We start from the raw sequence: 26,183 nt of genomic DNA, 5'->3' as shown, positions 1-26,183 counted from the left end.
TAAACCAGGATCAGAATTTGATCATTTTTACATCGGTTATTTGAGGTAGTTTTCAGTCAATTTTTCTGTCACTCAGCAGCAGGGGGTCAGAAGAGAATCTGCCAAGAGTTTGATATGTCCTTGGGGTAGTGGCTATAAGGTTAGTAGGTGCAAGAGAATTGTAGAGGATCTAGGAGGACTCATTTTGGGCTAGAGACAAAAGGAAGATTTCGGAGGTAGTTTTTTGTCATTTTTGTAACAACCAAGGTGAATTAAGGTCAGCAAAGGAGTGCTGACAAGTGCTATGGAGTTCTAAAGAAAGGTTTTGAAGTGTGCCAATGTTAGCAACAATGTTTTGCGTAGGGTTATCAATTTGTGTCTGATTTGGGAGACAGTCAATATCTGGTCTATCTGCTTCAGTTGGAGTGATTCAAGCACCTACTTGTCATCTAGGGTTAGCCAAGGCACAAATTACCATTGCGTGGTCGATTAGATATGCACAGATGCACAATTGAAAATAGAAAGTGCATGGGCAACAAGGGAAGTCGGTGCTGACGGTTTTGGAAGGAAGGAGACGGGCTGTGATATTTTTATGGAAGGAATGGAGGCGGCGATGAGAAAAATTTGAGAATTGGGGGAAGATTTTGGTGACTATCTCCGTGTGGATCTTTGATGAGAGATGAGAAAGTGCAGAGAGTGATTGCAGTAGTGGAGAGTGTCTCCTGTAGGTTGGTTTGTTTTGTTGAAGGTTGCAGGGTGGAGTATCTACAGTTGTTGAAGCTTTGCAGACAATAAGAAAAAGCAGTAAGAAGGATTGTTTGGATCAAAGTAAAGGGTGAGCTAGAGAACATAGAGTTGGATAGGTGTGTCCCCTAGGCTCTCTGAGAGAAGCTTCTTTGTTAGAGACTTGACCCATTTTGATTTCTTCTTGACTGGAGCTATTTGAAGGTGAAGCTTTGAAGTGATGTTCTTGGGGTCTTCCTGAGGGATATCCTTGAGTTTATTGGGTGTTTCCTTCTTATGTTTATGCTAGGTCTCAGGAATGTTGAAACAATGACGTATTTTCTATATCTGAAGCAGACAGAGTTTGGTTTGTGATGTCCTTTATTTTGATGTTTCTGTTATGAAGAAGATGTTGTTTTCTTTAGGTTTGTGGTGGAGATAAAGCTTTTGAGTGTGTGAGTTTGAAGATTGGGGATCTCGTTCTGGGTCAGTGCTGCTGACTCAGTGTGTTAGTTGAGTAGAGAAGATTTTGAGTCTGCTGGGTGTCAGCTAAGCATCAAAATATCAACAGAAGGTGTAGGAACCTTGCTTTGGTTTGTCTGAGTTAAAGGGAAGTGATCCTGAGTTACATCTGATAGTTAGAAGTCTGTCAAAGGTCAGGTGTTAGCAGTGAGAAGGCTTTGTGGTCTGAAGTGTGTTTGGGTGTCAGCTAAGCATCAAAATATCAACAGAAGGTGTAGGAACCTTGCTTTGGTTTGTCTGAGTTAAAGGGAAGTGATCCTGAGTTACATCTGATAGTTAGAAGTCTGTCAAAGGTCAGGTGTTAGCAGTCAGAAGGCTTTGTGGTCTGAATCGTGTTTTTGTGGTAGCTAGAGCTAGGTTGGAGTCAACTGAGTGTCCACCACATGGTAGGATTCATGTTTGGTTTGCGTGTCTAGAGGGTATAGAAGTTCTAGATGATGTAGACTAGAGAAAGCCTCCAGCTGAGTCATTTTAGTTGGTTGGTCAGGTATAGTCAGATCTAAAGCAACTGTGTGTCAGTTGTAGCCAGAAGGGTGTCTATAATGTGATATCTCTTCAAGTTTAGAGCTACCAGAGGGCCTGTGTGTGTCAAAGGACATTTGGAGATGTTTCTAAGTCAGTTGGTTCTGTGTCAGATTGCACTTGTGTTATATATATAAAAGAGAATGATAGGGTGAATAAGTACATGAATGATAGGATCGATTAGCATATAGATTACTTGTAGTACATATAAAAAAGAGAATGATGCGTGATCAATATTTTTTATTTTGAGATTATTTTCAATAAAAAATGTGTATGTGTAAGATAAACCCCTTCGTTATGATACCTAATAATAAAAAAAAGTTCCTTAATGGCATAAGACTTTGAAGTCTTATCAATGTCATTTGTGAGGCTAACTAACTTTATGTAAAAGTAGTAAACTAGTTTAATCATTATATTATTTGGAGATTGGTGAAGAACCATAAACTTTTGTGTTTATGAAAAAGATTTACAAAAAAGGTGTTTTGGTTTAAATATATATGCACTCTACTTTTCATTAAAATTTATACAAACGTGACTTGGAGTTAAATGCAATCTTTAAATAAATAAAACTCGTGTATCACAAAGAATGTAATTATGAGGAAAGACGAATGAGCCATGTGCCATCGTCAATGGATCTCCCTCTTTACAATAATCTAAACATACTTTTACAAATACTCTATACTTGCAAAGAATGTAGTTATGAGGAAAGGCATATGGCCATGTGCTTTATTTATGCTAAATGGGGTGGTTTGACCTTTTTGTTGAACAAATTAATTGACCACCCTCTGTTGGAAAAAGTTATCATATTCTAGGCTTTTCTAAATAATTCAAGTTGATGTGAATGAGTACTAAGGCTTTAAAGAGTATGTATGCATGTGATTGGCAACAAACTATGAATGAGTTCTAAGGCTTTAAAGAGCATGTATGCATGTGACTGGCAACAAACTGTGAATGAGTACTAAGGCTTTAAAGAGTATGTATGCATGTGATTGGCAACAAACTTTGAATTCTACTAATGTGTAATCGACAACATTTGGTGCGTGAATAACTTGGAGCCTCAAATAAACAAACTAAGAAGGTACATGAAAATAAATATGCATTAATAAAATTATAAAAGGCAAGGAAGGTATTACTATTACCTAAATGAGTGATATAAATAAAATAATAATCTATAATTATTAGTAAATTTTACTTAAAAATATAGATTTACAATAGATCATGTATTATTAAATAAAATAAAATAAAAATCTATAATTATTAGTAAATTTTACTTAAAAATATAGATTTACAATAGTTAAGTTAACATTTTTTCAATAGATCATGTATTATTAAAATATTAACAATATTCAACACATTGTAAGTTTTTAAATAAGTTAGAATAACTAATAGGGTGGATTAGCAAATATAATGCTTGTATTGGAATGATGTGTGATCATTTTTTTGGGATATTTTTTCAATAAACAAATTTTGCATGTAACAAAAACCCCTTTATTATGATACTTTTATGATAAAAAAGGTGCTGATCCTAAGAGTTTCAAGTCTTGTCAATGTCATTTATGAGGCTAATTTTATACTAAAATATGTAAAAGAAGTGAACAAGTTTAGTTATTATAATAATTAGAGATGGTTGAAGAACCATGAAATTTTACGGTTTTAACAATTTAAAAGGGTTTATAACAAGGTGTTTTGGTTTGAAACTATACGCACTACTTTTCATTAAAATTTATATAAACATGACTTGGAATTATTAAACCTTCAAAAAATTTGGGTTATTCTACACTCGAAAAGATTGTAATTACGAGGAAAGACAAATGAGCCATGTGGCATACTGAATGCAACTCCCTCTTGGACGATAATACGCTGCACTACTTCTCACTAAAATTTATACAAACATGACTTGGAATTATTAAACCTTTAAAAGATTTGGATTATTCTACACTTGAAAAGAGTGTAATTACGAGGAAAGACAAATGAGCCATGTGTCATACTGAATGTAGCTCCCTCTTATTACAATAATCCAAATAGATTTTGTAAAATACTCTATGCTTGTTACAAAGAATACTGTAGTTATGAGGAAAGGCAATATAGCCATGTGCCATGGAGTCCATCGGTATATCCCTTTTCTCAACATGCTTAGTAAACATGATGTAAATGTTATTGAAAAGTAGATGTCCATTTGCAAGGTAATGTTGGATTTGGGATAGTCTTCAAGTGTTTAGCATTTTGGATAGTCTTTTGGTGGTGGTGGGAGTTTTCGGTCTCCTTCTTTGACAATCCACACCATTTGCATCCCCCATGATGTATGCATCTCAAAGTGGCAGTGCATAAGCCAAACTCCTATCATGTGTAAAACTCAATTATCGTAAGTTCACTATTTACAAGAAAAACCTTTATAAATGCACTTCACAATGGTACCCATCTCAGAGATGTATCGGCTAGAAACTAGATGGAAAGTGGATGTGTCCCCTAGTTAAAAAGCACCCGTGATAAAGAATATGAAATGTCAAAATGTTTCTCTAGCAGATGAAATATTGTGACCCTATAAAGAAGAATCGACTGCATGTATGCATGTACTTGTAATGTATACATATACATCACAAGTATACATGTAACACATACATGTATGCTTGTACCTGTGATGTATATAATACTCAAGACATGGAATCAACAACATGCAGGCAAGGTTGATGTATGCAACAATGAAAGGTATCTATATACACTACAAGTATGCGTGTAGGTGTGTGTATACACATACATGTATGCATGTACTTGTACTATATATACTCAAGAGTACAAGGAATCAATGATTGCATGCAAGGTTAATGTATGCAATGGAAGGTATTTATACACATTACAAGTATACATGTAGGTGCAATATACACATACATGTATGCATGTACTTGTTATAATGCATATACTCAATCTTACATGGAATCAACAATTGCATCATCATGCAGGGTTAACACATGCAATGAAAGGTATCTGTGTATATACGTGTTTTATATAGCTGAGTGAGTTTACCTGGATTATCGGTGAAGAAGCGGAGAGCAACCCATCCTCCTGGTGGGACGGCTATTGTGTTCATGGCAGGAGGGTCAACGAGGTTGAAGTGGTCTGGGTCTGATGATGCATTGTAGTTGCCTAGGCCCATGCCCACCACATAGAAGTTATAGCCGTGCAAATGGAAGGGGTGGCTCTCAAAAAATAGGGTTTGTGTGTTTTGGAGCACCAATTGCACGTTGGATTCAAAGTCCACTACTTTAACTTTGGTCCCAAAGATTGCAAACTTGTCCTCTATAGAGGGGCCCGTGTAGTTATATTGGTATAGAGGCTCGCTGGGAAAATTGGTCTCGAAGGTGTCCGTTGCAATGGAGGTGGACATTCCCGGCAAGTCAGCAGCATTCTTGCTTTCGTAATATGCCTGGTGTGCAGGTATGAAGAAGTCAAATGAAGCAAGCTTATACCGATTAGTTAATTGATGTTTGATTACACACATCAAAGATCAATGATGATGTGGTGATTAGTGAATATTGCAGGTATACTAATTAATTTCGTAGATCATGAGGCTTCAAACGATGATTAGCTGCTGCTGTAGAGGCGTTAAGTTGAATATGAGATCTCTTACTTGTAAGATGGAGATGTTGGGGGCGACAAATGTGATGTTGTTGATGGCCGTAGAGATTTTTTGTCCCTCCGGGCCGTAGCAGGTTTGTCCGGCCTTGCTGTTTAAGCTTCTCAAGCTCCCCACATAATCAAGGGCATAATCAGAGCCATTCGCGGCCGGAATGAAGGTGGGAAAAGTATAGAGGTGCTGATCGACAGCTTGACTACTGTTGTTGGGGGTCGTGGTGGTGGAATTAGCTGATCCTTCATAGATAAACAAGGCGGTTGTGGTGGTTTTGGGGTATGGGACCTTGTCTTCTCTAGCCGGTGAGTATGCGGATGCAGCCATGACATAGCTATTAATCGCCTGGTCTGCTGTTACTAGCACATCAGCTGTCTGTCCAGGCGCTAGCACTATCACATCTGTTGTATAAGGCTTACATAGTGTGCAGTCTGTCTCCACCACTGTCAACTTATGCTTTGCGACCTGAAAGAACATCTGAAAATTCATGGCCGCATTGATCACCCTCAGTAGATACGTCTCCCCCTACTTCACCCTCACACTGGTTACATCTGGGGAAAACACCAACAATTCTAATCAAACTTTAATCACGCAAGCTGGTCACAAGTAGATTTGTTCAAAATAATTAATTCGTTTAAACTTTGATCTGCTTTCGGCCTCTGCACCTTGCTGTGAACAGTTGTAGAGCAAGCCAGGCTGCCCATTGATAGTGGTGGCATCAGACAAGTTGTAGCCTCCCCCATCTGCTAGAGCAAATTTCTCAACATCCAACACGTCCACGTTCCACCACTCTCCTGCAAGATCAAGTTGAAAGGTAAGCATTAATTTACTGTTCTCAACTAGGGGCGGGTGGCACGTACGTGTGCAGCTGCTGCGGCCACATTACAAGAATATGTGCTCTAGCTATATATAGTCTAGTACAGATTCACCTAAGCTCTAACCCTTGCGAGTGATCGAATTAGCTTACCATTGCACAAGGTAAGCCTCAATTAAGTGTTGCTGCTACGAAGGTGCAGCCGCATTATATATATATAGAGTCCGAAGCTTTTTTTTTTTTTCAATAAAAGGCATTTTCATTACTGAAAAAAGACAATACAGGTTACAAGAGTCGGAGATTTAGCATTGGCCAAGCTCCAGATACATGGAATCATGGGGGAGTTACAATTTACCAAAGTACTGAGTTACATACCGGGATTCATGGGGGATTACAGATTACCAAAGTACTGAGTTACAAGATGGCTTCTATATCATACCTGAGTTCCTATAGTTAGTATGGTTGCCTTCAATATAGTTCTAATCCTATGGCTAGTGTGATGATTAGCTGAGCAGAGTGATTATGCACTATATATAGGCTATGATCGATGATTAGCGTATTAACATAATGTGATTATGCGATATACATGGCTAGTGTGATGATTAGCTTAACATTGTGATGATTATACTGTATGGCTAATAGTTACCTAGGATGATGGGGAAGTCCTTGGTGGGTTGCACGGGCAAAGGGTACGGCTTGCCGTACTTGGGCAGGATGATGAAGGCGCCGTACACGGTTGCCCGGAGCCAGCTGAGATGGGCGTGCCAGAAGAGCGTCCCTTGCTCTCGTACGACTCTGAAGCTGTGTGTGAAATGGGTGTTCGGGCGGATAGGGCACTGCGTGATGTAGGCGGGGCCGTCGGACCAAACTGTGTACATCTGCCTCACTCCATGCCTGCAGCGGTAATAGATAAATATTCAAGCTGATGCAGGCGCATTACGAGATTAATACAATTTGAAAGGTCATTGATCTACTCATTACAACAGCAGGCTGCTGCTGAATAATTACAAGGTAATTTAAGAAATCATGAAGGCCCCAATTAAGGATGATTTAATATACCATAATTATTATAATAAGTATATCGTCTCAAAGTATCATAATAATAATTACCAGTGAATTGATATGTTTTCCACCACGTGATTAGACACTCTCACGTTAACTGTGTCCCCTTGCCGCACGTAGATAGTAGGCCCTGGGAAGAGCCCGTTCACTGCCACCAGCTGCTTGGTATGGCAGAGGCGAGTAACGTTGGTGTAATGCACCTGATCGATCATAAGCAAACACGATCATAATTATAATTGTATCCTGAATCGATATTCCTGGTCTTATGATTACTTACAGCGGCTAGATTATAAGCATTAATATTCCTATAACTGTACTACTCTTCGTTGATCAGTTTGATCGTTCTATCGTTAATCCTCCTGGTCATAACTACGTCTGCAGCATGATCTAAGCACTGATAATCAAACTGCTATACGTAGAGTTTGTCGATTGTATTTGACTACTACTGATGATGATTAAGTTTGATCTTAACGATCATTAATCGCTCTAATTATAAGTGTTGACCATAATGACCGAAAGCCTAATTTGTGGCTTAATTGAGATAATTGCTACCTTGAAATCAAAATGGTGTGTCATGGTTCCGTCGTCATTGACGACGGAGCCTGCACAGGCTAGACGCACTAGTATAAGCGCCGATCCAAGGAGGAGCAACAAAGAATGAATCTGAAGAATGGAGAAGAATATAGTCATTAAATTTGGGCTGAAGAGAATAGCAAATTGTGGTGTGGTGTAGGATGCGATTAATAAGAGAAAGCCAAGTCAAGCTAAGCTAAGCTAAAAAGAAGAAGTATGATTAAAGAATGTCGATCATGAGTGGATTAATATTGAACCCAGTACAAAGCCTTGATTAATATTGAACCTAGTACAAAGCCTCGATTTATATTGTGATCCGTGTAGCATGCATGGTTGACACGGTTAACCCCGTAAGACAAGGTCGTGGAACTCTGTTAATTAGACCAAGCACAAGCCCCGGTTTTCATTAACAGGATCATCTATCTTCACGCAGCCTGCGGTTTTGCCATCGCCACACGGACCAGTATTATTAGTTTAATACCGCATTTAAGACAAGCGTGACCTTGGTTGCTTGAAATGTGACTAAACAATGCACAGTTGTTTACTTACTAGCTACTGGATGCCATTTCAAACCAGATAAGCTATAGTATTCGTACATTAAATAAATGTACGAATATTGCATTTCAAACCGAATGAGCCATATTCCTACATTTAATACATGTCTTAAGTTGCCCAAGGCCGAGAAGACCTCTGTGTCAGGTGCGAGGGCGCGAGCAAACCAACGGTCGCGAAGGCTCCCAGGCGAACCAAAATGGTAGTCGTAATAACATCCTCTCTCTAGTGCCCAACACTCTTTGTGGCACATATTCCACCATGCTTTCCTCATTCATGGGTGGCAAATCATCTTGCACTTCCACCATTGGCCCAACATATGCTTTTAATTGAGAGACATGGAACACATCATATAGCTGTGTAGTTGCTATTTTAAGCAAATTCACCAAAGGTAGCTTGTTGGTGTCATGACAATAGTGTCTCAATATGTCTCCACTAATGCATTTTCGATTGATAAGCGATGCTAGGAGTAAACTTGGTCCACATGGGCTCCAATAGTGTCCTCCAAAATGAACCCATAAATTTGGCATCTCTATAACTCTAATTTGTTGAGGCATTCCATGTATTTTGAATAGATACTCTACAAATTTTCTTGCAACCATAGATTTCGTGTATGCGACCTTGGAAGAAATTTCAGGTGTCATTTCATTAGGGGAAGGTTGAGATATTCTAGGGGCCCTTTAACAACACACATGAAGACCATATTAGGGAGTTTGGGAAAATCCCAATTCCCATTTTGTACGATCAAAAAATGATAGGCATAGTGAACCCTTTAAAGACTTTGTCAAAACCCCCTTATGTGACATATCATTGGAAAGCTCTTGATGAGTAGTTTCTAGATCCACATTATTCAACAACTTTGGAATTGGTATGCTCAAGATACTCCAAAAAGTAGATTCAAAATGAAATTACCAAAATAATGGAATTTTTTCAAACCCCCCTATATGCACTTAATGATTTAAAAGAGGGTTAGTAAAGGGTCTAATGGGAGGATGCCAACTTGGAAAAAATGTTGGGTTGTGATCAAAGATTTGGGTGCTATAAAATGTCACTTTGAAAGGCTAAAATATAATTTTTGAAATCTACTAGTCACTTTTTGATACTAGGATGTCACTTTTGAAAGCAGCTAATTGTCACTTTACACATATCAATTTCCAAATTTGGAAATTCTTCTTTCTTGTATATCTCACTTTTCCTCTTTTGCATGTGCATAATTTATTTTTCCTCCTTTGAGCATCTCCTCCCTCTATCCTCTCTCCCTTTCTGCATCTCCCTCTCTCATCCCTCCTCCCAATTTCATTAAGGAAGTTGGTAAAGATAATGTAATAAGCTTTTAGATTATTGATGGGTGTCTCTTTCTCAGCCTCCCAAGCTCCACTTCACCTCTCCTAAGTTGCACTATCGAGATCGTCCCCTACTCACATGTGCTTTTCTCACAACAAGACCTATGTTCTCTCAAGCTCCTCCCTTTCTCATATGATCATCTCACAACAGCACGCCTCTATTCTCTCCAGCTCGTCCCATTCTCACAAGTGCCTTTCTTGTGATAGACCACCTCCACTCTCTCCTTTAGTCCATTTCTCACCTCTCTACGCTCTTCCTCTACTACATGCCACCTTCCATCTCTCTTTGTCATCTTCCACCACATCTAAATTCTAGTACAACCTTTTGTATCACATCCTAGGCTCTGTAGCACCCTTCATCTATCCCTTCTAGATCTGCAACACACATACACTGTCACAAAAGCTTGCATAATGGTTCCTATATTCACAATTAATGAACAATACTCATAATTTGAGAGCTTCTTGCTTAATCCTCCATGGTGGTACTCCCTTTGAGTGCATGTGTTACTCCATCATGAGTGCAAATCCTTTCTCTCCCTCCCTCCTTTCTTATAGTGTTTCCATCTGAGAGTGATGGATGTTCTCTATTTTGTATTGTCTCCTTTATGAGAGAAGCGGGTACCTGATAGGCTATGTGACCATATTAGTAAGTGTTAGTAGAGACATTAGATGGTGGCCAAGTGTGGCTAGCAAGTGTGGCTAGATGGTTAGGAGATGGCTTATGTAGACTTGGCATTGTGCCAAGTAGGATGCATGCTCATTCGTCTTTTGTGCCATCCCCTACTAAGGTTTCTCTATCAGCAATATGCTTAACATGGAGAATGTCTCCACTTCTTCTCTCTACATCAACACTTGGCATGACCAATAATAAGAAGAAGAAGTATGATTAAAGAATGTCCATCAATATGAGTGGATTATTGAACCTAGTACAAAGCCTCGATTTATATTGTGATCCGTGTAGCTAGCGCTTCAACTAATAATGTATCCTTGACATGGTTAGCCCCGTAAGACAAGGTCGTGGAACTGTTAATTAGACCAAGCACAAGACACGGATTTCATTAACAAGATCATCTATCTTCATACAGCCCCTGCGGTTCTGGCATGGGTCCATGCCACACGGACCATCACCAATATTATTAGTTTAATACCGCATTTAAGACAAGCGTGACCTTGGTTGCTTGAAATGTGACTAAACAATGCAAAGTTGTGTACTTGCCATTTCAAACCAGATAAGCTATATTATTCGTACATTAAATAAATGTACAAATATTACATTTCAAACCGAATGAGCCATATTCCTACATTTAATACATGTCTTAAGTTGCCCAAGGCATTCGCTCTAGAGAAGACCTCTGTGTCACGTGCATTTAAGAGGTATTTTCAAAATCCTTTTATCTAAAAATTTAAATATTTAAAATGGTCTTTTTTTAATGCGAAATTGTAAATTTCTCTTAGAAACTATTAAAGAACCCTTTATGTAGGTATATTTGTATAATCCCAAAAATTAAAGTTTGTTAGCTAGAACTCTTCCTGATGAATGTATACTTACATATTTCTAAGTGAACCCCCAAGTTAAGTTTTCACTTTTGTTGATTCCCACTTGAAGGCAAAAAAAATGTTGTATAAACTACATGAATACGATTAAGGCCCTCTCCCTCTTTCATTATTCTCTTCTATAGTACTAACTTAGGTTGGTTAAGATGTGTGTGTGTGTGTGTGTGTGTGAGAGAGAGAGAGAGAGAGAGAGAGAGAGAGAGAGAGAGAGAGAGAGAGAGAGAGAGAGAGAGATGAATGAGCTATAAACTCCCATATATCTTTTTCAACTTACCACCAACGGTGACAATGACGTGGTTCCCTTTTAATAAAGATTCCAAGCGGTAGACTAGAAGTTTCTCTACAGTTTTGAAGTAGTAGCATTGGTAATAATCGAGTTAACTATCTTAATCCTTCCCTTGTTTAGTGTTGAACTGGCTTTTGCAGTAATACCATAGATAGGTAATCATTCTAAGTTCAAGTACTATAAACTTTATATTTCAATGTTTTATCATACTAAGCTCAAGTAGTATAAGTTTACATTACAAGGTTTCATCATTTGTATTTAGGATTGCACCAACTCTTTTTTACTATGTTAACTAGGGAGTACTATGCCATGGAGCCCGGATTTTAATTACTTCTCTACGTCTACGACCATGACAACCTGCATTCTTTTGTTTATCACTTTTTAGCCTATTAAACTCTGGAGTACTATACCATCACCTAGATTTCAATCACTCCTCTGCTCTATGATTATGAAAACCTACAATTTTTCTCTTTATCATTTTGTGAGGCCTTCTTTTTTCAATTCTCATGTTTTTGGCCTTTCTCTCCTCTTTGCTTGATAGTTTGTAAATTTCACCCTTCAATTTTGTTACTTTCAATGACCTATTTTGTCTTGGAAAACAAAGTGTTGTTATAACTAATATACATCTAGAGGTAGAAAATTGAAAGACCTCGTACATTTTGGACTGAGTTAACTTCTGTACCACTTGATAACAAGGATATTTATTGTTAAATAAATGGAAGGGAGTATTAGTTAGAGTACCCTAGTATAGATTTTGTAGATGAACCTTAGGTATATGACTTGAAAGAAAGGAGATTACTCACTCACCAAAGTATACATTGTTTAGGGTCAAGGGGAGTCTATATTTTGTAGATGAACCTTAGGTATATGCCTTGAAAGAAAGGACTATATTACTAATTCACCATAGTATACATGGTTTAGGCTCAAGAGGAGTCTACACCCTACCTCTCATATGGGAGAGGAACACCATAGCCATGAAAGCTTTAAATCTTGATTATGATTACTAAAGTGATTATTAACATTTGATTAGTATCCGTATACTTGGGTAACCTCTCGAGCCTATGGTAGAGATAGCTCATAGGCACTTTCTTACAAACCATCCCCACCCATAGGTTTTGCCTCGAAACATTTCATCTAATAGACAATGCACATAGGTATGAACCAAATAATCCAAAAATGAATGAATACGTGGGCTTATCCATTCCAAATTTGAGAGCATCTTCATACTTTGTATACTTGTAAATGGACTCCAATGGTTGTAAACTTCATCATTTGTCCTCAAAATAGCCCCAACTTGCTCTCCATGATCGTACATGAAGTCCACATTTTTATTAATGCAGATATCTTCATTCTCAAGTAGTATGACGCTCTCTAACAATGATTTATAAGAATTTCCAATAGGCTAAATCATTGTTGTCACCTTCGATTTAGCTTACGAAAATGCATCCAAAATCTCCTCATGACCTTTTCAAGACCGAGCCGAGTTGCCATGAGGCCTCTTCATTGCATAAACCCTTCCATATGCTTTTAATTGAGAGACATGGAACACATCATATAGTTGTGTAGTTGCTATTATAAGCAAATACACCAAAGGCTGCTGGTCAATCATCCTATGCATGTTGGTGTCATGTGACAATAGTGTATCAATATGCCTCCACCCACTCCACTAATAAATTTTTAGCTGATGAGCGATGCTAGGAGTCAACTTGGTCCACATGGGCTCCAATAGTGTCCACCAAAATGAACCATAAATTTGGCATCTCTAATACTCATAATTTGTTGAGGCATTCCATGTATTTTGAACATATACGATTCTGAAAAGTTCCCTTTTAATAAAGTTTCCAAGTGGTAGACTAGAAGTTTCTCTAGAGTTTTGAAGTAGTAGCACTGGTAATAATCGAATTAACTATCTTAATCCTTCCCTTGTTTAGTGTGGAACTGGATTTTTCAGTAATACCATAGATAGGTAATCATTCTAAGTTCAAGTACTATAAACTTTATATTTCAATGTTTCATCGTACTAAGTTCAAGTAGTACAAGTTTACATTACATTGTTTTATCATTTGTATCTAGGATTGCACCAACTCTTTTTGACTATGTTAATTGTGGACCCTTTTTTGCACAATATGTAAGATTCCTCCCCCAACCCCTTTTTGATGTCTAGTATCTTCTCCTGTAATCAACCCTCTTCAGAAATATAAAGACCCTGTTGCTAACTATTTTAGCCTAGAGAGAGAAAAATTATTCTAGAGAGAGAATATTCAGATTTTGAATATTTTTGGATAGAAAAATATCTCTTATAATTCAGATGAGTTCCCCTGAAACAGAAATTCAAAAAAGAATTTTCCAATGTGCAATTGGAATTAATTGAAAATAGCTATAAAGAACCTTAGCTAAGGGTCTAGATTTTCAGAAATCTTTAGACTATGGTCCAATTAAGGTTCCTATGGACCAATAGCATCAATCCATGTGTAGGGAGGAGATAAATCCAACTTGTAAAAAGAAAATACCCAAAAATGAGTAAATGCTCACATGAGGTGAAGAGTTGAAAATGTACAAGGTTTATTAGTAAAAAAAACTATGTGCAATATTAAAAATATGAGATATTTTGGGTATAATGATTTTATTATGACACATATGTAAGGAAGGGGAGTCCCTTAAATGCTCACATAAGATGAAGAGTTGAAAATGTACAAGGTTTATTAGTAAAAAACTATGAGCAATATTAAAAATATGACATATGTAAGGAAGGGGAATTCTTTAAAGGAGGTGCATATTTCACATAAGATGAAGAGTTGAAAATGTACAAGGTTTATTAGTAAAAAACTGTGAGCAATATTAAAATGATGCCATTATGACACATATGTAAGGAAGGGGAATTCTTTAAAGGAGGTGCATATTTCACATAAGATGAAGAGTTTAAAATGTACAAGTTTATTAGTAAAAAAACTATGAGCAATATTAAAATGATTCCATTATGACACATATGTAAGGAAGGGGAGTTCTTTAAAGGAGGTGCATATTTCACATGCTTGAATAAGTTTTAAACTCATAAAAATTGAGATATTTCATCTCTCCTCTCTCCTCATTTAAGTCTAGTTCCAAAAAGTTAGCTTAACTGACCTAAAAATGGTCAAATATTGACCAAACTGATTTAGAAAATTCTAGAATCAGTTTGTTTGGTTAGGAGCTCAATTTTTCCTATAAATAGAAGCCTCCCCCTTGTTGAAAAATATATAGTGTTTATGCATCGTTACTCTACTCCACCTAAGCCAAGAACTGTGAATTCATTTAATAATTCACTAGTTTTTGGAGCTTCTCTCTTTCTTCAATCCCCATTAGTGGCTCCATCAACATACTTAACCAATTGATTGGTTGGGGGCCTCTACCGTGAACAAAGAATCAAGCAAGTTGTAAGGTAATTAGTGAATATTGATCTTTCTATAATTTCTCAATGTTTCTCTCTTCTCAACCCCTCTCAAGCTTGAGAAGTTTAATTGGTATGGTTTTTTTTTAATGCTATTGAAGTTTGAATAGTAGTGAAGAGTTACATAATGCTATTGAAGTTAATTTTCATTTATGTTTAAATTCTAATGATTTTTATGTAAATTCTCTCTCTCACTCAAGAAATGGTCATACTCATGAACCGTTCTCAATCCAAATCAAGCTTTTCATAAAGCTTTTCCTTAACCCAAGATTAAGCTATGCTTGAGGCCAAATTAATGGCTTTTTTCTATGCTTTTAGTTTATGTATATTAATGATTCAATCCATTATGGATTGATAATCCAATTAGAGATTATTTTAATTATTTTCTTAATGATAAGCATTATCCCTTAGAAAAAATTGAGATTTATCAGTCATAGCAGCGGAGCTATGGCAAAATTTTTATAAAAATTATGCATAAAATAATCTCATTCAAAGCATAAAAAGAGGACTTCCTACCATATTCTAGGAATTATCATTCTAGATTAATTGAAAGAATTTCATTACAATCATGGAGAAATTGAATTTTAATATTATGCATAATGGATAAATTTTTATATCAAAAGTGTTATTTTTACCATTTTTGTTTCATGCATAGAAGTATGCATAATGGATAAATTTTTATATCAAAAGTGTTATTTTTATCATTTTTAATTTTCATGCATAGAAGTATGCATAAAGGAAAATTTTTTATATCAAAAGTGTTACTTTTATCATTTTTAATTTTCATGCATAGAAGTATGCATAAAAGATAATTTTTTTATATTAAAAGTGTTACTTTTACCATTTTTAATTTTCATGCATAGAAGTATGCATAAAGGAAAATTTTTATATCAAAAGTGTTACTTTTATCATTTTTAATTTTCATGCATAGAAGTATGCATAAAGGATAATTTTTTATATATATCAAAAGTGATACTTTTATCATATTGGATTTCATGTATAGAGGTATGGATAAAAGATGATTATTTTAATGTAAAAAGTATTACTTTTGTCACAATTGAATTTCATGCATAGAGGTATGCATAAAAGTTGATTATTTTATTATAAAAGTGTAACTTTTATCATAATTGGAATTCATGCATGGAGGTATGCATAAAAGATATTCTTTTTATACTAAAAGTGTGATTTTCATTATAAATGGATTTTATGCATAACTTAGATGCATAAGAGAAATTCTTTTATTCTAAAAGTGTAATTCCTACCAAATTGACTTTATGCATAAGAAGATGCATTTTAAAAAAATGATTTTTAATTCAAAAGTGTCATTCTCATCTAAATTGAATTTATGCATAGGAAGATGCATAAAAGATTGAATTTTAATTCAAAAGTGTCATTTTCATTTAAAATGAATTTATGCATAGGAAGATGCATAAAAGATTGATTTTTCTTCGGAAGTATTAATCTCCTTAAATGGAATTTATGCATAAGTAAATGTGTAAAGAAATCTTATATCAAATATAAGAGCTCTTGTATTCTATAAATAGATATGAGATGTGATAGGATGTGATAAGAGGTGTATAAGAGATGATAAGAGGTGATAAGATGAATTAAGATGTGATAAGATGTGTATGGGATGAGGTAAGAAGTGTATGTGATAGGATAAGATGCATATGGGTTGTGTGATAGGACGAGAATGGATGTGATGTAAAAGATTAGATGTGAAGGCATATGGGGTTACATGAATGGGAATGTGGAAATGGATGTATGTATGTGGATGTGTGGATGTGGAGATGGGAGTATGGATGTATGAATGTGAAAATGGATATATGAACGTGAAAATGGATGTATGCATGAAGATGTATATGCATAGATGTGAATGTGGAATGTGGATATGGATGTATGTATGTATGTGGATGTAGAGGTGGATGTATAGATGTGAATGAAAATGTGGATGTGGATGTATGTGAATGTGGATGTAGATGTGGATGTATAGATGTGAATGTGGAAAGTGGATGTGGATGTATGTATGTATGTGGATGTGGATGTATGTGAATGTGGATGTAGATGTGGATGTATAGATGTGAATGTGGAATGTGGATGTGGATGTGGATGTATGTATGTATGTGGATGTAGATGTGGATGTATAGATGTGAATGAGAATGTGGATGTGGATGTATGTATGTATATGGATGTGGATGTGGATGTGGATGTATGAATGAGGACGTGATAGTGGATGTATGCATGTGGATGTGGATTTATGGATGTGGATATGGATGTGCATGTATGAATGTGGATATGGGATGTGGATGTATAAATGAGAATGTGAAAATGGAGGTAAGCATGTAGATGTGAATGTGGATGTGGATGTGGATGTATGGATGTGGATATGGATGTGAATATATGATATGTGATGTGAAGGAATCTGAAGTGAAGAGATGAAAAATGATGTGATTGGATGAGTACACATATAAATGGAATGTGGAATAAGTAATGTGGATTAATGAGGGATAATGTGAAAAAATGAGAGTTAATATAGAAATTGTATTTGTAAACTGTTTGTAAATGGCTGTTTTATGTCAAGAATGCTGGGGAAGCATTTTGACCGTCTTGTGTTTAAGGTCGTGGAGACCTAACTGATAAAGTTGCAACTGCTGTGACGGAGAGTCAATGGAGGACGTCTCGCGTAGCAAGGTCGACCGAGGTCTTGACCAGCCTCGGTTCGATTTAAATGGTGAGCTTCCGGTACGGTGGATGAGGGACCAAGGAAGCGGCCTATGAGTGAAGCGCTAGGTCACCTGCGAAGGATCCTAGAGGGTGCTGACCATACGGTGCTCGGGCTCTGGGTCGCCGAAGATACCCACACGTGCGTCGTGGAAGATATTAGAACAAGGAGTAAGAGTTGTTTTGTGAAACCGGGCATGGATCTGGTTGATTGACCTTGCTGGTCTTCAATGGATGAGTCCATGGCTCTTTATATGGATCTGTTGGTTGATCTTGCTGATCTTCAACGAGAGTCCATCTTGATTTTTATAAGTGATTATATTGCCGAGTATTATGGGCTAGGAACTATTGAAAAGGCCCCTGTGTGGACAGGTGGTGAGCGTTCTAGTTGCCAATGATGCCATAGATACTCTGATGAAGGAATGATGAGAAATTATGAATCAACTGGATAAATTGGAAGATTGTGATCAGTGGTATTATGGTTTCCTTAAAGGATTGTTTTAAAGTTAGCTGATGCTAAGAAAAAGGCAATTTCATATTGGGTGTGTAAGTGGTGTGGCTAGTTTTATGTTTGCATGAACTTCCGGCTAGGGGGCCTTGGAACTCTTTTCCTTGGTACCCGCGACAAAACCTAACCAAATTCCAAATTGGATCCCATCACTACAGTGGTTGGGCGGTTGGCTAACCCATGGGATCGGATGGGGTTAGGCTGGACTGATGGATCCGTAAATCGAGATTTAAATTCTATTATAACGCGATAGATGAAGTAAATCCCGGATAGAAATTGTTCTATGGATAGGAATCAACGGCTGTGCCTCTTGATGGGGAAAAAAGCGTTGATCCCAATGATCCAAGTGCAAGTTCTTCCTTGATTTGACCAAGTACCGTTAAAGGTGCAGTCAGATCAGTTTGATCAGTAATGATCTTGACTACGTTAGAGTAAAGAGTTATCCTGGTGGAATCGCCCGTGCTTTCCGGGTAAAGGAAGTTTTTCCGGTTTCGATTTTGGACAAACCGACGGATTAGTCTCTTGTCCGGATATCCGTGGGCGAGGCCCCGAGTGTGGGACCCCTGTCCCGCGCGAGAAGTGCTACTTCCGCTGCTAGTACCCCGAATCCGTTGCTTGGTGGGAACAGGGATCTCACAGTTGGTATCAGAGCGAATTGGTTAATAAAGATCAACTGAGAAGACAAATATGTCAAAAATTTATGTAGAAACACAAAAAGGTTGTAATTGTGTGATATAATTCATACAATTTGATATTCAAACTAAAATTCGTAATTTGGTAATTGGGTCTTCAGATGGAAGTACTGCAATTATATAGAATCCCTGACTTGCTTGAGGCCTAGACATGATGGTATTTACCTTATAATTCCAAGGGCCGTGACTACCCGTATATACCGAGAGTATACTGCAGCTCTTTACTGACAGTATATATGAGTAAATCTAAGACTTGAAATTATAAGCGTTAATGCTATCCAGAGGATGATTTCGAATGTGGTTGATATGATTTTTAATTCTGTTTGAGAATTGATGAATTGATTTGGATTCTGATTGAAAAATGATGATCCTTGAAATTTGGTTGAAATGTAATAAGCTGAACGAAACCTCAATGAGGATGAATGGGACGAGTCCCTGTGATGATATTCATAACTGGAATGATGATAATGATTTCAGCAAATCACTATGAGATTAGTGGATTGTGCTGTCAGATTGCTACTATTAATACTTGACCGTTAGATCAAGTTAAGGGATGACAAATTGAGAACTTACTTGACTAAAATTCCCGTTGAGGAATGTTCAGAAGGAACTTACTTGACTAAAATTCCCGTTGAGGAATGTTCAGAAGGAAATTTTTCGATCTACATGTTAAAGATATAAATGATATGATCTGAATGAATTGTTGATGAGTTCTAAGGGATATTTATCCCAGTATTCTGTTTGGTTGACCAGAATATAAGGAACCCCAGAATAAAATTGGATCTTAAGAAAAAGAGTTATCCTCTACCTTGCGAGATGAGGACATCTCGCACTTTTTTTAAGTGGGATAGAATGTAAGATTCCTCCCCAACCTTCGAGGTATATAGGAGTAAGAATCTCCCTTTTGATTTTATAATTATTCCCTCTCTAAAATAAAAGAAAGATTCTGTAAAAAAAAAAAGAAAAAAAGAAAAAAAAAGAAGATCCTTTTCCTAGAATACTTCTCAGGAGTCCCACCTGTTTTAAGGATTCAGAACAATGAGTTCAGAAGTGAAAATCGGTGTTTTGGATACCACGGTTTTGGTTTTCATTCGAGTACGGCCCAAAAGAAGTTCTTTATCTCTTGGGGAGTATATGAAGTTATCCCCCAGATATTGTGAGTCTTATATCTGAATTCAATGAAAGTAGGTGACTTAGCCTACAAGCTTCTTTTATCTCTTCATCTCAAAATTCTTAATGCCTTCTATAGAAAAATGTGTCAAACTCAAATCATGGAAAGACGGTAAAACTTCAGTGGCAAGTTACCGTTGGCTTCTAAGTTACGCTAGGGCTCCTTCCTTTATATAAGTCGTAACTTTTACTTGTCGCTCACAGTAATCTTACTTCCATCGATCTCCTTTCTTTCTTAATCTCCTTCATGGCTTGGCAACAAGAACTAGTTTTATCCATAATGATTCCTCACCTTCCAGACGCAAGTGAATCTGTGAAGAAGGATTTTATAGAGCAGTATGAGCGCTCACTTTTCCCTCACTTGGGAACTTCTGTAGCGCAAACCAAATGGCGGACCTATCAAAACATAACTAGGGTAACACCCTGGGGTCAGCAGCACTTTCGTAACAATGTCCGCTTGGCCATGGTTATTGAAGCTTTGGGTTTGGGTCCCCGATACTACTGCGTCATGAGATCAAGGCATCCTGGGTTTTCTGAGCGGGTCTTCTTACTGGCGTGTTTTCTTCCTCATGAGAAGATATACCTTTACCCCATTTTTGGCTTGCCTCTCAGAGGTCCTTTTGTTAGAACACCTCATACCACTGAGATAGGCGCAGCAATAACCCACAAAATCATTCCCATAGATGAGTTACCTTATACTTCTGCAACTTGTGAGGACTGCTTTTGTGACCATATGATGGACGGGCTTATGGAAGTGTAAAGAGTTCCTCTATCTTTACTGTATAAGTTCCGAGAATGAATAAAGTTTAAATCTTATTCGTATTTTGAATCTTGCTCTCTTTAAGACTTATCTTGGTGGTTAATCTTGATTAAATTTTTTTTCTAAGTCTCATATTCGTGAATCTTGCGAAATTATCACAAGTTGCGAGATGAGGACATCTCGCGTTTTTTAAGTGGGGTAGAATGTAAGATTCCTCCCCCAACCCCTTTTTGATGTCTAGTATCTTCTCCTGTAATCAACCCTCTTCAGAAATATAAAGACCCTGTTGCTAACTATTTTAGCCTAGAGAGAGAAAAATTATTCTAGAGAGAGAATATTCAGATTTTGAATATTTTTGGATAGAAAAATATCTCTTATAATTCAGATGAGTTCCCCTGAAACAGAAATTCAAAAAAGAATTTTCCAATGTGCAATTGGAATTAATTGAAAATAGCTATAAAGAACCTTAGCTAAGGGTCTAGATTTTCAGAAATCTTTAGACTATGGTCCAATTAAGGTTCCTATGGACCAATAGCATCAATCCATGTGTAGGGAGGAGATAAATCCAACTTGTAAAAAGAAAATACCCAAAAATGAGTAAATGCTCACATGAGGTGAAGAGTTGAAAATGTACAAGGTTTATTAGTAAAAAAAACTATGTGCAATATTAAAAATATGAGATATTTTGGGTATAATGATTTTATTATGACACATATGTAAGGAAGGGGAGTCCCTTAAATGCTCACATAAGATGAAGAGTTGAAAATGTACAAGGTTTATTAGTAAAAAACTATGAGCAATATTAAAAATATGACATATGTAAGGAAGGGGAATTCTTTAAAGGAGGTGCATATTTCACATAAGATGAAGAGTTGAAAATGTACAAGGTTTATTAGTAAAAAACTGTGAGCAATATTAAAATGATGCCATTATGACACATATGTAAGGAAGGGGAATTCTTTAAAGGAGGTGCATATTTCACATAAGATGAAGAGTTTAAAATGTACAAGTTTATTAGTAAAAAAACTATGAGCAATATTAAAATGATTCCATTATGACACATATGTAAGGAAGGGGAGTTCTTTAAAGGAGGTGCATATTTCACATGCTTGAATAAGTTTTAAACTCATAAAAATTGAGATATTTCATCTCTCCTCTCTCCTCATTTAAGTCTAGTTCCAAAAAGTTAGCTTAACTGACCTAAAAATGGTCAAATATTGACCAAACTGATTTAGAAAATTCTAGAATCAGTTTGTTTGGTTAGGAGCTCAATTTTTCCTATAAATAGAAGCCTCCCCCTTGTTGAAAAATATATAGTGTTTATGCATCGTTACTCTACTCCACCTAAGCCAAGAACTGTGAATTCATTTAATAATTCACTAGTTTTTGGAGCTTCTCTCTTTCTTCAATCCCCATTAGTGGCTCCATCAACATACTTAACCAATTGATTGGTTGGGGGCCTCTACCGTGAACAAAGAATCAAGCAAGTTGTAAGGTAATTAGTGAATATTGATCTTTCTATAATTTCTCAATGTTTCTCTCTTCTCAACCCCTCTCAAGCTTGAGAAGTTTAATTGGTATGGTTTTTTTTTAATGCTATTGAAGTTTGAATAGTAGTGAAGAGTTACATAATGCTATTGAAGTTAATTTTCATTTATGTTTAAATTCTAATGATTTTTATGTAAATTCTCTCTCTCACTCAAGAAATGGTCATACTCATGAACCGTTCTCAATCCAAATCAAGCTTTTCATAAAGCTTTTCCTTAACCCAAGATTAAGCTATGCTTGAGGCCAAATTAATGGCTTTTTTCTATGCTTTTAGTTTATGTATATTAATGATTCAATCCATTATGGATTGATAATCCAATTAGAGATTATTTTAATTATTTTCTTAATGATAAGCATTATCCCTTAGAAAAAATTGAGATTTATCAGTCATAGCAGCGGAGCTATGGCAAAATTTTTATAAAAATTATGCATAAAATAATCTCATTCAAAGCATAAAAAGAGGACTTCCTACCATATTCTAGGAATTATCATTCTAGATTAATTGAAAGAATTTCATTACAATCATGGAGAAATTGAATTTTAATATTATGCATAATGGATAAATTTTTATATCAAAAGTGTTATTTTTACCATTTTTGTTTCATGCATAGAAGTATGCATAATGGATAAATTTTTATATCAAAAGTGTTATTTTTATCATTTTTAATTTTCATGCATAGAAGTATGCATAAAGGAAAATTTTTTATATCAAAAGTGTTACTTTTATCATTTTTAATTTTCATGCATAGAAGTATGCATAAAAGATAATTTTTTTATATTAAAAGTGTTACTTTTACCATTTTTAATTTTCATGCATAGAAGTATGCATAAAGGAAAATTTTTATATCAAAAGTGTTACTTTTATCATTTTTAATTTTCATGCATAGAAGTATGCATAAAGGATAATTTTTTATATATATCAAAAGTGATACTTTTATCATATTGGATTTCATGTATAGAGGTATGGATAAAAGATGATTATTTTAATGTAAAAAGTATTACTTTTGTCACAATTGAATTTCATGCATAGAGGTATGCATAAAAGTTGATTATTTTATTATAAAAGTGTAACTTTTATCATAATTGGAATTCATGCATGGAGGTATGCATAAAAGATATTCTTTTTATACTAAAAGTGTGATTTTCATTATAAATGGATTTTATGCATAACTTAGATGCATAAGAGAAATTCTTTTATTCTAAAAGTGTAATTCCTACCAAATTGACTTTATGCATAAGAAGATGCATTTTAAAAAAATGATTTTTAATTCAAAAGTGTCATTCTCATCTAAATTGAATTTATGCATAGGAAGATGCATAAAAGATTGAATTTTAATTCAAAAGTGTCATTTTCATTTAAAATGAATTTATGCATAGGAAGATGCATAAAAGATTGATTTTTCTTCGGAAGTATTAATCTCCTTAAATGGAATTTATGCATAAGTAAATGTGTAAAGAAATCTTATATCAAATATAAGAGCTCTTGTATTCTATAAATAGATATGAGATGTGATAGGATGTGATAAGAGGTGTATAAGAGATGATAAGAGGTGATAAGATGAATTAAGATGTGATAAGATGTGTATGGGATGAGGTAAGAAGTGTATGTGATAGGATAAGATGCATATGGGTTGTGTGATAGGACGAGAATGGATGTGATGTAAAAGATTAGATGTGAAGGCATATGGGGTTACATGAATGGGAATGTGGAAATGGATGTATGTATGTGGATGTGTGGATGTGGAGATGGGAGTATGGATGTATGAATGTGAAAATGGATATATGAACGTGAAAATGGATGTATGCATGAAGATGTATATGCATAGATGTGAATGTGGAATGTGGATATGGATGTATGTATGTATGTGGATGTAGAGGTGGATGTATAGATGTGAATGAAAATGTGGATGTGGATGTATGTGAATGTGGATGTAGATGTGGATGTATAGATGTGAATGTGGAAAGTGGATGTGGATGTATGTATGTATGTGGATGTGGATGTATGTGAATGTGGATGTAGATGTGGATGTATAGATGTGAATGTGGAATGTGGATGTGGATGTATGTATGTATGTGGATGTAGATGTGGATGTATAGATGTGAATGAGAATGTGGATGTGGATGTATGTATGTATATGGATGTGGATGTGGATGTGGATGTATGAATGAGGACGTGATAGTGGATGTATGCATGTGGATGTGGATTTATGGATGTGGATATGGATGTGCATGTATGAATGTGGATATGGGATGTGGATGTATAAATGAGAATGTGAAAATGGAGGTAAGCATGTAGATGTGAATGTGGATGTGGATGTGGATGTATGGATGTGGATATGGATGTGAATATATGATATGTGATGTGAAGGAATCTGAAGTGAAGAGATGAAAAATGATGTGATTGGATGAGTACACATATAAATGGAATGTGGAATAAGTAATGTGGATTAATGAGGGATAATGTGAAAAAATGAGAGTTAATATAGAAATTGTATTTGTAAACTGTTTGTAAATGGCTGTTTTATGTCAAGAATGCTGGGGAAGCATTTTGACCGTCTTGTGTTTAAGGTCGTGGAGACCTAACTGATAAAGTTGCAACTGCTGTGACGGAGAGTCAATGGAGGACGTCTCGCGTAGCAAGGTCGACCGAGGTCTTGACCAGCCTCGGTTCGATTTAAATGGTGAGCTTCCGGTACGGTGGATGAGGGACCAAGGAAGCGGCCTATGAGTGAAGCGCTAGGTCACCTGCGAAGGATCCTAGAGGGTGCTGACCATACGGTGCTCGGGCTCTGGGTCGCCGAAGATACCCACACGTGCGTCGTGGAAGATATTGGAACAAGGAGTAAGAGTTGTTTTGTGAAACCGGGCATGGATCTGGTTGATTGACCTTGCTGGTCTTCAATGGATGAGTCCATGGCTCTTTATATGGATCTGTTGGTTGATCTTGCTGATCTTCAACGAGAGTCCATCTTGATTTTTATAAGTGATTATATTGCCGAGTATTATGGGCTAGGAACTATTGAAAAGGCCCCTGTGTGGACAGGTGGTGAGCGTTCTAGTTGCCAATGATGCCATAGATACTCTGATGAAGGAATGATGAGAAATTATGAATCAACTGGATAAATTGGAAGATTGTGATCAGTGGTATTATGGTTTCCTTAAAGGATTGTTTTAAAGTTAGCTGATGCTAAGAAAAAGGCAATTTCATATTGGGTGTGTAAGTGGTGTGGCTAGTTTTATGTTTGCATGAACTTCCGGCTAGGGGGCCTTGGAACTCTTTTCCTTGGTACCCGCGACAAAACCTAACCAAATTCCAAATTGGATCCCATCACTACAGTGGTTGGGCGGTTGGCTAACCCATGGGATCGGATGGGGTTAGGCTGGACTGATGGATCCGTAAATCGAGATTTAAATTCTATTATAACGCGATAGATGAAGTAAATCCCGGATAGAAATTGTTCTATGGATAGGAATCAACGGCTGTGCCTCTTGATGGGGAAAAAAGCGTTGATCCCAATGATCCAAGTGCAAGTTCTTCCTTGATTTGACCAAGTACCGTTAAAGGTGCAGTCAGATCAGTTTGATCAGTAATGATCTTGACTACGTTAGAGTAAAGAGTTATCCTGGTGGAATCGCCCGTGCTTTCCGGGTAAAGGAAGTTTTTCCGGTTTCGATTTTGGACAAACCGACGGATTAGTCTCTTGTCCGGATATCCGTGGGCGAGGCCCCGAGTGTGGGACCCCTGTCCCGCGCGAGAAGTGCTACTTCCGCTGCTAGTACCCCGAATCCGTTGCTTGGTGGG

General features: G+C 36.5%; 1 pseudogene; it reads right to left on the bottom strand.

Annotated features, from left to right (window-relative positions):
- Positions 1 to 3,700: 3,700 nt before the first annotated feature.
- On the bottom strand, positions 3,701 to 7,937 carry LOC147618331 (laccase-4-like; annotated as a pseudogene).
- Positions 7,938 to 26,183: the final 18,246 nt, after the last annotated feature.

Source organism: Cibotium barometz, chromosome 35 (assembly GCF_041138505.1).
Source record: "Cibotium barometz isolate CiBa-2024 chromosome 35, ASM4113850v1, whole genome shotgun sequence".
Classification (NCBI taxonomy): Eukaryota; Viridiplantae; Streptophyta; class Polypodiopsida; order Cyatheales; family Cibotiaceae; genus Cibotium; species Cibotium barometz.
This window is presented reverse-complemented; position numbering and strand designations above follow the sequence as displayed.